At 41.7% G+C, this 13,838-nt stretch overlaps 1 long non-coding RNA gene across 2 annotated transcripts in view; it reads right to left on the bottom strand.

Moving 5' to 3' along the window:
- The window catches only part of LOC117720747 (uncharacterized), a 168,784-nt gene that overhangs the window by 130,854 nt on the left and 24,092 nt on the right, over positions 1 to 13,838 (bottom strand). For both annotated transcript variants that reach the window (XR_013104132.1, XR_013104133.1), the window contains exon 3: positions 1,292 to 1,422. This is a non-coding gene — a long non-coding RNA (uncharacterized LOC117720747). The remainder of the gene's footprint in view (positions 1 to 1,291; positions 1,423 to 13,838) is intronic.

The raw sequence follows: 13,838 nt of genomic DNA, 5'->3' as shown, positions 1-13,838 counted from the left end.
GGAGTTTAAGAAAAGAGATCTGAAAGCTAGCCTGAGCTATAAAGCAAAATCCTATCTGAAAGAGAAAGAACAAGAGAGAGGAGAGGGAGAAGGGAGACCTCTAGCTGTCACATGGTAAAATGTAGGGAAAATGAAATTAATCTTAATGTTTTATTTAATTCAACATATGAATGATGTTATTTCTACATTTATAAAATTTTAAATAATGTTGTTGTTAATATCTCTTTATGCAGTCCTGGCTATCCTGGAACTCACTATGTAGACCAGGCTAGCTTAGAACTTAAGCCATCTGCCTGGCCCTGCCTCCAGACTACTGAGATTAAGGCATACATCACTATGCCCTGCTATATGATAGTCTTTTATATTAAATGTTTGGAATAGTATTTATTTTATTGCAGAGAACATCTCAAATAGCACTGCCATGTCTCAATGCTCAGAAGTGGCCAACTGGCTACTGTAATACTCAACAGTGTTGTGTTCTGACCCAAATCCAACCATCTGAATGAATGAGGACTGTCTTAAACATCTAATCTCTGTTCACTAGAGTTCAAAACAAGACCCTAAGACAGGCTCGTGGTTTACTACTTTTGTCAGAAAAGCTTCTGAGAATATAACAGAAGAAACTGTGTCTCTTCTGAGATGCCAATGCCACCAAGACGACAGGCTTGTGCTTTGATTGCAGAGGTCTGCGTCCTTCTCCTCGCTTCATGTGACTAAGAATTAAGTCCTTAGAGACCCTACAGTCTTATGTACATTCAGATAGCATAGACGTTGTTTTTACATAGAACTATCAGTACAATTTCTACTAGGCTGGCATGGATCTCAGGCCCGCCCTGCATTGAGGGACTGCATTGAAAACTGACCTTTTCAAGTGTCACAGAAACTGCCTCACCTGCACATTCGAATTTTAGAACAGTGAAACATAACCAAGAAGAAGGCTTTGACACATGTAATGCCTGCATTTAAGCATCACTATGCTTTCAGAGATGAACTATTACATAAGGAAAATGCTTTCATTGCCCATATCAGAGACTTCCCTTCTCTCAGAATCCCTTCATTTACAAACACCCATTCACTACTATTTTAAATTATTATCATAACCGTGCAACCCTCTAGTAGAAGTTGAAGAACCAAATTAAAATGCACCTCCAAGTTCTAAGATTCTACACTTTGTGCACACATGTGTGCCTATCTGTGTGTGCACGCGCACACATGTATGTGGAAGCCAAAGGACATTACATTTTTTAAAAAAGCTGTACGGTGAACGGGGGGGGGGGCAGCATCTACTTACCAGTGGCTCTGATCTGTAGTCATATACTCCTGCAAACCAGTGACCCCCCTGCCTCGTTGGATCAGCAAGGCAGAGAGGTTGCAGACTCCTGTTAGCTCAATTCTTCTAACCCTAAGAAGCAACGAGGTTGCCTGTGGGAGAAAAGAAACTGCATTATATCCAGAACAAGCCTCGAGGAGACTAGAGAGAAATCAGTTTATTTCATTCTTTTTGTTATGTTTTTTTTAAAGTGAGGGCACAGAGCAAGTTAATTCATGGCCTTAGACACAACACAGCCACCTTTTGTATCATGTCCTTTCTGTTTTAAGACATATACAAACAGCATGATCTGGTTATTTTTTACCAGTCTGATCCTTCACCCAATAGAATCTGCTGTCTCTAGCCATAAGACTAATTGAAGACACTTTTGATTCAACGGAGGAAGGAGAAATGGCTGGAGACTGACTCTGGACACAGAGGTGTATTTCTGTAACCACGAGAACTGGGAAGCCAAAGTAGGATAATTTGGAGGCCAGCCTGGACTACATAGTACATCTAGGCCAACCTGGGATGCAGTGTGAAGTCCTATCTCAAAGAGGGAGAGAGAAAGAGAGGGGAAGGGCAGAGAGAAGAGAGTAGAGAATGTTATTGACAAGCTGGTTGAAACTCTGGGCTTATTTTTAAAACATGGAAGTGATTGGATGTTGATGTTAAATCACAGTCGTGAAGCTGTCTGCATACATCAACACTGAGAAGATCACTTGGCTTGGTCTGCACTGTGATGAACTGTCACTGTTCTCCCTAGACAGTCTCTCACACTAGTCTCTTTGCTGCTTTTTTTTAGAAGAAAAAAAAGTTATGATCTCATTATTTAAAAAAAATAGTTATGATCTCATTAAGTTTTTCACAGATGCCACAGTCGTTTTCAAAGGTTTATGTTGAATCGGTTGCGAACATGAGCCCCTTCAGCTGACCCTTCTCTAGTGACACTGTAGCAAGAGACTGCTCTTTCCACTTGCTGCTGAGGGACCTGTGAGACTAAGGCATGCTCTATTAAATGGAGGTTGTGTTCTGCTCCGCATTTATCTCAAAACTATCAATGCTTCATTCAGCCTAAATATTCGTCGTGGATGCGTTCTTTTTGCCAAACTTGCTGTTTCCTGTCCTTGCCCCTCTAATCCACTTCAGCACACTAGAAACTGAGCACTGTCTCTTCATGCCTTGGAACTTTTCAAAGGTTCTATGGTACTCCTGACAGCTCCTGAGCCTACAGCCTCCAAGGTCTGAGGGCCTGGTCTCCTCCAACTTCCCAGGCTACTCTGGCCAGTTCTCAAACCCCCAAGGTGCTAGCCTTTCTCCTCTTCCACAGGGATTTGTCGGGCTCCTCCCTGCAAGGCTGCTCCCCTCCACGTGCCAATCCTTCTTATCAGAGATGACGTCATAGGCTTTAACGCAAGTGACATCATGCTGCCCTCCCTGCTCTCAGTCCTCCGTGCTTTGCTATAGTATTTGCTTCCGACACTGCATTTGTTTATCTGTGTGCTTTTAGGAAGTCCATCTCTGAAAAACCTCTATAAGCTAAGCGGGAACCCTGACTGTTAGGCTGTACAGAAGGAGACAACATAGCTATGTAGACCATGAAATGGGATGGTAGGGAGAGGGAGAGTCTTGTGATGGCTGTGCTCTTCTCCTGAGATCCTCCAGTCTTCTCAAGTGTAACTCTAATCGCCTAGCACTCCCAGGGTTCTTCTCAGTCTGTAGTTAAGTATGTTCAAAGTCTTTACGTGCAAGCCCATCTTTTAATACATCTTTTAATCTTTTAAAGCCCTCTATAATCCCCAGTCTGTAAGCCTTTGCGTGTTCTGGACTCTATAGGATACTGGACTTGGGCAGCTGAACATGGTGGTACATGCCTTTAATACCAGCACTTGGGAGACAGAGTCAGGCAAATGAGTTCAAGGCTAACCTGATCTACATAGCAAGTTCCAGGACAGCCAGAAATACATTATTTAAAAAAAAAAAACAACAACAAAAAAAACAAAAACAAAAAAAAAACCTATGTCTCAAAAAAAAAAAATATCAACCTGTCTTTATTTTCTTTAAATACCAGTATAAATCCATACCAATAAAACCAGAATACGAAACATAGGTCCAGAAGACCTAGAAATATATGTACAAATTTTATCACATAAAAACTAAATGCAAGAACAGCACTGTAGCTCATAACACAGCACTTATGTTGATGAAGCCCTGGGTTAATGTCCCAGAAACACAGTATTACAAAACAAAGACCTAGGAGAGGTCTAAATGTGGCCATAAGCTGTACAGTAGCCTTCTTCATCTAAAACAACAACAAAAAGCCCCACTTTATATGGTCACATGAAGTAGACAAACCTGTAACCCTGGCATTCAACAGACAGGCAGAGTCGGAGGACCATGGCAAGATCAAAGGCTACTTGAATTTAGATGGTAAGACCCTGGCTCATAAAACCAAGGGCTGGGCCTACAGCTCTGTGGCACAGCGTTTGTTAATTACAAAGCTATCTCTAGCCACGCTGGAGAGTAAGTCTCAGTTCTTATCTGAGAAACACTTGTCCAGCAGATTCTCAAATAAACTGGGGTCTTCAGAACTGTCCCTGGAGGGATATTCTGGTTGGTTACAGATCCTGGGTTCAGTAAACACAAACGCACGCACACGCATCACCAGAGTTCAAAAGCTACCCATGACACCTCCCTAAACCCCATTAACAACATCCTCTGACACTGCTGGGTAGGTGGGATCTGGTCTCAAGTAGCAGAAACTGCTGCTCCTGCTTTAGTACTACGGGCAGTTGATAATTAACGTCTGTATGAGAAATACACAGCAGGCTAGGATGCTTTTAATTTTTAAAATGGATGTACCCTAGTGCCTTAGTCACTGTTCTATTGGTGTGAAAAGACACCATGACCAAAGCAACTCTGGTGACAGAAATCATTTAACTGGGGACTTGCTTACAATTCCAGAGGTTTATCATCATGTCAGAAAGCATGGTGGCAGGCATGGCAACTATGGTGCTGGAGAAGTAGGTGAGAGTTCTACATTCTGGTCTGCAGGCAAGAGGGAAACACTGGGTTTGGCATGGGCTTTGTGAAACCTCAAAGCCAAACCCAAGGAACGCACTCTCTCTAACACAGCCTCACCTCCTCCTGATCCTTTCAAACAGTCCCTGGTGACTAAGCATTCATACATATTAGCCTATTCGAACCATTCCTAGTCAAACCACAATACCTGTAATCCAAGAAAAGAGCATGTTCTTCAAAGAAACTGCCCTTCTGTGATCGCATTCTTTCAGATGGGCGATTGGCTACAGCTGCCCTCATATGGTGGGGGTGGGGCTGGTTTTGCCCTATCACGTTAGTTATGAATGGTTAAGCTACTTTATTTTAAAACTTGTATTAAAAAAATACAAGCTCTGAAACATTAAAGATTCTACTATTGTCCTACTCTGAAGTGAACTAGATTTCTGTGAATGTCGAGGACTGGGCTGGCTCTTACAGTTCCCTGAGAAATGGTCTTTGCTTTCTTCAGTGCTTTACCCTGACCACTGAAACAAAGTGTCTGCCCTGGATTCGTCATTGTTGGAACAAGGAGGAAGGCATGCTATGGAGAAGCCACATGGAAATGTCTCGTCCACAAGGGTGATTGTCTGAAGCTCTCTTCAGCAGATTTCCAAACAGCACAGGCCCAGACCTCAGGCTCGTTTCTGCTCGCCTGCTGCCCTGTGCCTAGGAACACACAGTGTGCCTCCCAGTCACCTCCAAGAGAACCCAGTTCACAGAGTGTCCTGGACTGTTATGTAATTGTGGTTGAAGATATTTTTCACTAGACTCTTTAAACAAAGGTTCACGTGACACATTTCTGCTTGAGTTTAGTTCCAGGAAATGTTTGGTTTCTGCAGATGTTTATGTGCTTCTGGTTGTCAACACACACAAACTACGCAACTCTGTGTTTTCCTTTCCTCGCTTTAGCAACTAGAAAGCCCCAAATCAAATCTGTTCACCAACCTGCCCAACAGAATGGCTTAAACCTTGTTTTTTATAAACCTATTTTATCTTTTGGTCTGAAATGTGCTAGTATCTTAGTGGCCTATATGTTCCAGAAAAAACAAACAAACAAACAAACAAACAAAAAAAAAAAAACAGAAAGGAGGAAAAAGCATGGCAGTGTGTCGTCCAATTAAGAAAGGATACCTGCCTAGAATTCAATTCTGTGTTGCCTAAAAGGACCCTTCTTCCAACAAGACACAATGCTTCTCCCTCTCCTCTCGCTTGCCTCTTTATGCAAACCCTGTCCACAAAGCTTAACTGAGACACAAATATACTCCCAGCTGAATTTCCCTAGCAACACTGAAAAGCCTGAAGGGTTTTGTCAACTACATCAGTGAGAGTTCTTTAATTACTATTTTGAAAATTAAAGTGTTTTGGAAAAGCCAGCTAAAGGGCTTTCTGGCAGGTGTTCTCAGAGACTGGGAAGAGAGGAACTAAGCATACAGATCTACAAGCCAAGGGACTACTTCAACAGTGCCGGAACTTTGGCTCCACATTCCCTGACAGATAAAGCAAACACAAAAGAGACCTGATTACAAAGTTATCCCTAGGGATGCTGGAAAGTAAGTCTCAGCATAACTGTGACTTGTCCTGGTTCTTATCAGAGAAATAGACTTTGTGGCAGATCATCACATAACCAATATACTGGGGTCCTGAGAACTGTCCCTGTGGGATATGCTGACTGGCTCATCCAGACTTCCTTGTAGTATATATTATATATGATACAAATGCAAAGCTCTGATAATCTAATGAAATAAATAAAACTGGACAGCATGCAATCAAACTTATTAGACTGATGAAAGAATATTTATTAAATATGGTAGCCACATATGGCTTAGAGTAACTCAGAAAGGCCTGACTGACTGACCAGGACTATGGGCTGAATTCAGGGCCTCATATTTTACCACTGAGCAATATTGTGGCCAAGGATTTTTAAACAGTTAATTTTAGTAACCAACTCTTAATAGTAAATACCTACACACTGGAAAGTACACATTTTTGGTAGAATAATCATTTTGAGACTAATATGTATTAATTAATATATATCATACTAATTGTGGGGGGGGGGGCGGGATGTGCATGCCTTTAATCCCAGCACTTAGGAGGCAGAAGCTGGCAGATCTCTTGTGAGTTTGAGGGTAGCCTGGTCTATATAGTAAATCCCAAACCAGCCAAGTCTTTAAATAATGCCTTGTGTCTCAAAAAAAAAAAAAAAAAAAGTACAAATAATTATGTAGAGAAGATATGATATTTTAAAAAGATAATGTATTGTGCTATCCTTATATTCAGAGTTATAGTATAGTTAGTAAAACTGTAGCTAACTGTAATTAATGGTTAAAAATCAGAACTTGAAGGTACATGTTAAGTCAGCTCCAGTGAACACTGCCTTTCTGTGTCTTGTTTTAGACATCCTGTGCACTGCCCATGTGGGATTTCAAACCATATTGTAAGCTACACAATTATCAAAGGTCCCACACACACAGCCACCTGCTTGTGAATCCTGGAAGTAGAGCATGGCAGCAGAGGATTTGGGGAGCAGAACACTGCTTTATTTAAAGAAAGTTTCAGGTACTTCTGTCTGTGGGAGGGAGAAGTCCACAGGTCTGCCAATGGGTTATTCTCTCTGGCATCCAGACAGGAACTGAGGAAAGGGTGACTGCAGGGTGGGGACTCAACATGATGGTTTGGAAGCCATGTGTTTCAAATAGAAAGCAGGGTGTCCTCTAGTGGTCCCAGCCTATTGGCAGAGTTACCATAAAAGTCAGAGTAAGGGTTCCTTGGGAAGTTCAAAGAATTCAGAATTCACATACAGTTCCTCCCAATACCACAAACAAGTTTATACAACAGAGGTCACATGTACCAAGTATTGCTAGGCAACAGGGGTGACTTTCTCATCAAGGTTTTGGGGAAGTGCGCAGAATATTTATCCGGGGTAAATTAAGTCCTTAAAGAACAGTAACTGGTTTTAGTCATTCTTGAGCGACCTTAATATTTAAAAAATAAAACCTGTCATAGAACAGAAAAGACATGGTTAGAGTTGTTAAAAAGCTACAACAAATTCAGTTTAACTGTTAAATGAAGTATTTCTTAACAGCTAGAAAATGCAACACTGCTTATTATTTAAATACAATAGAAGTCTTAATATATATACTTAAATGACAAAAGTGAGGGGCTGGGAAGATGGCTCTGTCAATAGAAACATGAGGATCTGAGTTCAGATCACCAGAAGCAATAGCCAGTCATGTCTATAGCCCCAGTGCTGGCAGAACAGAAAGATCAAGAGTCAAGGGACAGACCTCTGAGGCTTCTGGCCCATGTCACCACATCTGGGAGCTTCAAAAGACTTTGTTTTAATAAATAGGTTGGAGAGAGACCAGGTGAGATGCCCAATGTCACTTCCTGGCCTCTACATGCACACACACATATAAAGGCATGGACACATATGCCACACATACACAAAATATACAAATGAAATGCAAAAATGTAAACTGTATCTTTGAGTGATAACTTTCTATACCGAGAAGTAGAAAGAGAAACTGTTAGGATAAAATATGAGTCCGTCAACGTTCCCAAATAGAAAATCAATATACAACAAGTAGTAACTCGTAATTCATACCAAAAGCCATTTCATAGAATAGGAATAGCTTTCACTTAACTTGTCTGTTCAAACTATATACTTTCTAAGAATAAGGAAAAAAATCTTCAAGAGCTTTATGGAAAAAAATTATAAGGTGGGCAAATGAAGAAACCTACTCTTTGTGGGTGAGAGAGTGTGGATTTACATCTAACAATGATAAATAAAATGTTAAAGACAAATAAGATGTCAGAGAACCCAGAAAAGTTCATCACTTCAAAACTTTCTGTGTATCTGTTTTATGTATGTACAGGTGCATGTTTGTGTGTAGGCTGGCCCATGGGTGTGGACGTCAGAGTACAACTTCTGGTGTCACTCCTGGACTATCCAAGGAGGCTGCCTGGCCAGCAAGCCCTAGGAATCTGCCTTGAGTCCACCTCCCAAGAGCCGTGGCTAAAAGCCTACACCACAATCCTGGCTTTAGTTCTGGGGATTGAATTCAAGCCTTGCTAAGCTCTTCATCAAGTGAGCTACCTTCAAGACCCTTTCAGAATTATGATGCAGCACGGGGGGAGGGGGCTGTGGAGAGGAAAGGAGAAGGAGAGCTGTAAGCACAGGAAGGGGGCAGGAGGGGGGGAAAGGTTGAGGTTGCAGGGGTGGCTACCCAGAGGATGTGCTACTGTCAAGAAAGTAGTTGTCCTGTTTACTATCACACTTGGTTCTACCAGGAAACACAGGGAAGAGTAGACTACCTGTCCTTAAACAATGGCACACACAATTAGAATTTTTATAAGGAGAAATGGTAAATACATTAAAATCAATGTAGTGTGGATTAAACTCTACAGAGTTCAGGAGATCAGGGGAACAGAGGTGAACCAGGTACTGAATAAGGGGCCAACTCTGAAATAAAGACAATTAGGACATGAAATGTTGATTTATCTTTAAAAGCAAAAGGGGAACTGAGAAAATGCACAGCTACTTAGAAATACGCCTCAGCATTCAACTAGCGGGGCCTGGAGGCCAAAGACACGCAACTACCATTTTTGAAGTAATGACGTAATGGAAGACATAAAGGCTTGAGCCTAAAATAATATTTGATAGTTAACTAGAATACTATTAGAATGCCTGTGACCAAAGCCACCTTTTCTTTGAAAAATATTTGTTTCAATTAACACAATGGACTGGAGAAATACAGAGTTTGTCCCACCAGCCACATGACAACTGTGCATTAAAGAATCAGGACCTGTAATCAGAGGTTCACCACGCATGTCTGGTGCATCCAAGGAAGCACTGGCAGTACCACTCTAAGAAGCAGGGGTTATCCTAACCAGAAATGCTTAGCTCCTCATACTTACAATGTCCTGACTGAAAATTCAGACCATTCACTGGATTACCAGATACCAACCTCTTTAAACTACCTCATCTGCACAGTGCTGGTCCCCCTAGGGTTGGTTTGTTGTTCTTTTCCTCCTGAAGAGAAACCTGTGTGCAGAGTCGCAGGCCTCTGTGGCCTCCTAGTGCTGGCCATGGAGAATGGCAACCTCTGTGCCCTTAGTAACAGTTCCACAGCCAATGCTTCTACTAAAATAGTGGGAACAGACTCCTGTCCTCTGCTCTTCCTCCACATGGGTAATGCCGATGCCCCAGAGTCACGTCTCAGACACTGCTGGGTCACGCAGTGCTGAGGCAGACACGGAAGTCACGAGCTTCCCCCATCGACATTTCCCAAGATGCCACCTAACTAATGTTAAGGATCCTTTCTGATTTCTGTTTGCTTCAAACAAGATTTTATTGTTTGTTCTTGTTTTGTGTATGACTCTGTCTTTACTGAAATCCTAGAAAATTCACCTGCTATGTTCTCTATGACAAAACACTATCAGAAGTAATTAATTAATACCTCTGCCTTGCAGAACACTCATGACTGACCCAGCTCTTGCTAACTAGAACTTTAAGCCATACAAAGATGGCTCCACTTCCAGCCAGACCCTAAGGCCAACAAGCTTTCTTGGAGGCAACAAAGACACCACAGCTACTTGAGAAAAGACTCCTGGGCCAGAGAGGAAGGCCAAGTGCTGGCTACCAACTACTAACCCCGAATGACTTAGTCAACAGGACCACAAATAACATTTTAGACATAAGAAGTTAAGTCTGGAGAAGAGTTTAGAAATGAGTGAGGCGTTAATAAGTTCATCTAGACTCCCCCCAAAAAATCATTAATTAAAACAAATGAAACAAAGTTACGATGGAGGAAAAAAGGCTAACTACTGGGCTGTGGATAATGCGCTCCATTACAATATAATGCTGGGCATTGTGCAAAGTTTTATCATCATCACACTCAGAAAGTGAAGGGGTGATGCACACGGGGTGGGGGGGAGGTGCAGCAAAGGTCAATCCTATCAGGAGGAATCAAAGTCTGTGAATATTTAATGAGTTGGTACACACTAGGTGGCCAGAATGCCACTTGGCAGACAGCAATTACTATTACCTTACAGAACGTAATGCCTGTGCATGCCTGACTTCAAAGCTGAGCCATGTTCCTTACATCACACTTGTGAAACAATCATATATGGCTTTTATAAACAAACAAAAATGATTTTTCTGTGTGTGTTCAAATCATCAAGTAAACAGACAAAAACTAACTCTGTGTGTGTGTGTGTGTATGTGTGTGTATTAATGTACAAAAAAAACCTGGAGAGGAAAAATCCACTCCAATTATTTTCTCTTCCCTCGTTCTTTTTCCATTTGTAAGTATTTGCTTTGTTTTAGACATAGTCCCTTTAAATATATTTAGGAAGTGAAGCATGATTAAAAGTGAACGTACTGATTTATAAGAAAATAAACTGAGAGCTGAGCAGTGGTAGGAGGATCTCTGAGTTCCAGTACGGCCAGGGCTGTCTTGAAAAAATTAAAAGAACAGAAAAAAAAAAAAAAAAAAAAAAACAAAAAAAAAAAAAAAAAAACAAAAGCAAAAAAAAAAAAAAAAAAAAAAAAAAAAAAAGGAAAAATGTAAACTACTGTCTAAAAATCTACCACTAGATGGCACTATACCGAGCAATTTCAGAAAATATTGGATTATGAGATTTAAACTGTCAAAATTACAAGAACGAGTTTCAGGAGGAGGATATGAGCCTATCAGTCCTGTTTGTTTGTTTTTTAAGCTATGGTGCCATTTAAAAAGGCGATAAGGCTACTGAGAAAAAACAATAATTAAGGTAAATATTTGCTAACTAATTTGATATACCATCAACTTTTCTGATATTTTTTAAACAGAAATAATTCTACCCCTCTTTCCCAGTTCTCAAAATAGCAATGAGTACAGAAGTGTATTTCACTGCACAAATGTGGGGGGGGTGGTGGGGGGGGTTGCTACTATCCATGGACTTGGTTAAAGGGAACTACATTTCCCAGAATCCTCTTCCACATGACTCTAGGCAAGGGTCAGTTAAGTATGCTTAGCCACTGAGTAATTTCTACCACTTTTAACTTGTCAAATTATTATTTAGTAGTTTTACTCACTTTTACTGAAAATTTCAATTTTTTTTTTTTATAAACCTGGCAAAGGTGACAGTCAACCATCAACATGGTTCCTTAAGTAGACCAGGGAATACCAGACCCAGAGACGTTCAACTAACTGGATCAGCAGGTGTTTATTACAAGAATGGATGAGTTATTTCTGTATCAGTCTGATTCACCTAACTTCAAAGAAAATGGAAAGTATAACTACTTGTCTGTTTCTGTGACACACAAGGTCGAGTTCTTGCTCTGCCCTATTTTAAAAGGGTTGCCTCTCGCTGTGCCATCCAGTCTGGGAGAACCTTCCACACCGAGACCTCAACCTTTATGTCTAACAGTGAACTTGCAAGTAAGTCACTCACTCTCCCTGGGCTCCTAGACCAGCACTGGGGCCACTGACGGGCTGCTGGTTTGTTTGAACAAAGGACTCATATACCCTGGGGTGTGAGCCCTTTACAGCCACTGTTTGCTTTAGGCCTCTAGTACTCTATGACAAGGGACAGCTTCCTGTTGGCACATGTCAGACGTAGATCCTTTTAAGGTCTAGGGGAGCAGAGAACCTTTTTTAAAGTTAAACAACGGTCCATGTCAGCACCAGGATCTGAAGCTGAGCAGGATTCTACTGCAGACCCGGAGGGAGTTCTCAGACACCAAGCGATAGAGCCTCTCCCCCTGACCCAAGCCATCAGACTACGTAAGAGGAAGCCTATACCTGGTTTTCTTCCTCACAGTGTGGGGTATGTGTGTGTGTGTGAAAGTCAGAGGTCAGCCTCAAATGTCCTTCCTCAGTTGCCAACCACCTTATTTTTTGAAATAAAGTCTTTTATTGGTCTGGAGCTTACTAAGTAAACAGGCTGGCGGCCAGTGAAGCTCATGGACCTACATGAGACTCTAAGTGTGGACCACCACTCCCACCACATCCAGTTTGTTACATGGGTTCTGGGTACTGAACTCAGATCCTTGTGTCTGTTCAGCAAGCGCTCTACTAGCTGATATGTCAAGGCCAGCAATCCGGATCTCTTTTGTGTGCACTGCCCACCACAAGCATATAATAAAGCGCTTGCATAAACATCTAATACCTGTGTTTAGCATGTGACTGAATATATTGACTTTAAACATTAGCTGACATATGAACTTCTCAGAAACTACGCCTTCTCCAATTGAAACTACAAAGCTGTCTGGGTTTCATGAGACAATGCAGACACTGAAGACAAAAGCCAGTGCTTAAAGCAAACTAGATAGGGTGCCTGAAACCCATGCACCACAGAGCTGTGGCAGGCTGCAAGATCCCTGCTATCCTGCACCATACACACCTAAAAAACTTGACAGCTGCAGATACTCCATTTTGCCTCTAACACTGGCCTCCCTCCCATCCCCAGGGACTGTGTGAACTTTAGTTCTGGTCCTCCTGACCCACTGTGGTTAAGGGAACCAAACCAGCCATGTTGTGAGAGATGCCAATTAGTAACTTTATCTATAGGCAGAAGACTGTAAAATACAGCACCTTCCTGCCAGCCCTCTAGTGAAGGTTTCACACTTGGGTTCTGTCACCCTATCTTAATTAAATACACAGGAAATGAAAGCTATGAAGACATTTTCTGCTCTCGTCTCTTATTAAGAAATACCTACTTGGTGCTGTGCAGTAAGTAACAGACTGAGGATTTGCTTAAATACACCAAAAACCTCGCTGCCATGCGTCTCTGAATACAAGTCCTGTCCATCTAGATATGTTTAAGCACAGTAATCTCATAGTACTCAATTGTCAAGATAGGTCTAATATATAAGGGACTCTTCTGAGCTCCTCTGGCTAGCAATCCCCAGGAGTAAGTCCACCTCCACTAGACCGAGGCCGAGGGAGTCTCAAGTGTTGGGTAGAGAGAAATCCTTTCCTGTTAGGCCCCAGGTCTAGAACTTGCTGGTGAAAGCCTTCTCCCTATAGCTATTGGGCATGCCACCTAAGCACTCAGTTTCCTCCTTCTGGAGCCCTCTCCTTGCCAGAGTGTATTCCTGGCCTCACTCCTCTTCTCCTCAGTATGGCTTCTCACTACTCCCTGAAAACTCAGGTTTTTTTTTTTCTGCCCAGAATCACCCACTCACCTGACTCAGACAGTCGTACAAGTTGCACACTATGAAAATATCCTTTGCCATAGCATGTGCACCCTTCATTCCTTCATACTTGAATACAATAGCAGCACTTTTACACCACTTGGCTTCAGTCAAATGTCCTTCTTTATGACTTTGAAGAGGAGAAATATTTTCAGAGACTTGAACTTAATTAGCTGCTGTTACAATCTTCTCCAGAGACAGTTGTTTTAAAACTGGTTTTATACTAGCTGTTTTAAATGCTATGCAGTCTCAACAAGACAACCCACTTTAAATCAGACTCTGTGTTTG

The sequence above is a fragment of the Arvicanthis niloticus genome, chromosome 15 (genome assembly GCF_011762505.2).
Source record: "Arvicanthis niloticus isolate mArvNil1 chromosome 15, mArvNil1.pat.X, whole genome shotgun sequence".
Classification (NCBI taxonomy): domain Eukaryota; kingdom Metazoa; phylum Chordata; class Mammalia; order Rodentia; family Muridae; genus Arvicanthis; species Arvicanthis niloticus.
This window is presented reverse-complemented; position numbering and strand designations above follow the sequence as displayed.